Source organism: Schistocerca piceifrons, chromosome 3, assembly GCF_021461385.2.
Source record: "Schistocerca piceifrons isolate TAMUIC-IGC-003096 chromosome 3, iqSchPice1.1, whole genome shotgun sequence".
NCBI classification, from domain to species: domain Eukaryota; kingdom Metazoa; phylum Arthropoda; class Insecta; order Orthoptera; family Acrididae; genus Schistocerca; species Schistocerca piceifrons.
The window spans coordinates 72,278,620-72,279,390 of record NC_060140.1 but is presented as its reverse complement, the minus strand read 5'-3'; positions in this window follow the sequence as shown (position 1 = coordinate 72,279,390).

Sequence of the window (771 nt, the reverse complement as noted above, 5' to 3'; positions counted from 1 at the left end):
CATCTCATCTGCATGTGAAGCCATTCCGCCAGACACGTTGTCAAAGGTTTCGGGTAATTTCATTCAGAGACTACGCCATATTATTGCTACGCATGGTGGATATGTGGAAAATATCGTACTATAGAGTTTCCCAGACCGCAGCGTCATCTGTTGTTGAAAATTGTAACTACTGTAATTTCGAAAGTTTGTCTGCCTGAAAATGTACTGTTGTCCCAAGCATATTGCAACAAACGGTGTATTTCTATCCCTGCTCGTTTAGTTTTTATTGACGTTTCAAATATACCGGTCATTTTTGAAACACCCTATATATATATATATATATATATATATATATATATATATATATATATATATGCACAGGGTGTTAAAAAAGTGACGAATTCTTTGAGAAGGGGTAGTACCCGTCACTAATCGAAACAAGAGAAATAAGAAGTCCTATAAATGCAGGTATAGGAAGGTATGCTCTCTGAGATAAGCATATGTTTATAGGAAGGACTGTGCAACACATGGTTATGGATATTAGCACAGTAGTTGCACTGACACTCCAGTAGATGTATGGGCATGGTATTACGATATCTTACCCAGAGCTCTACCTACCATCACATGGTCTGCAGTGAGTTGTGTGGTTAGAGTCATGTTGTAGGCTATGTCTGTCTTCATCATCTGTGTGCCCTATAGTGCAGTGCTGTCAACCCTGGGAATATATCATAATGTTTTATCTTCTTCTAAATGCGGATTCACTCATGTGTTTACTGTTATTGCACTGTTTGT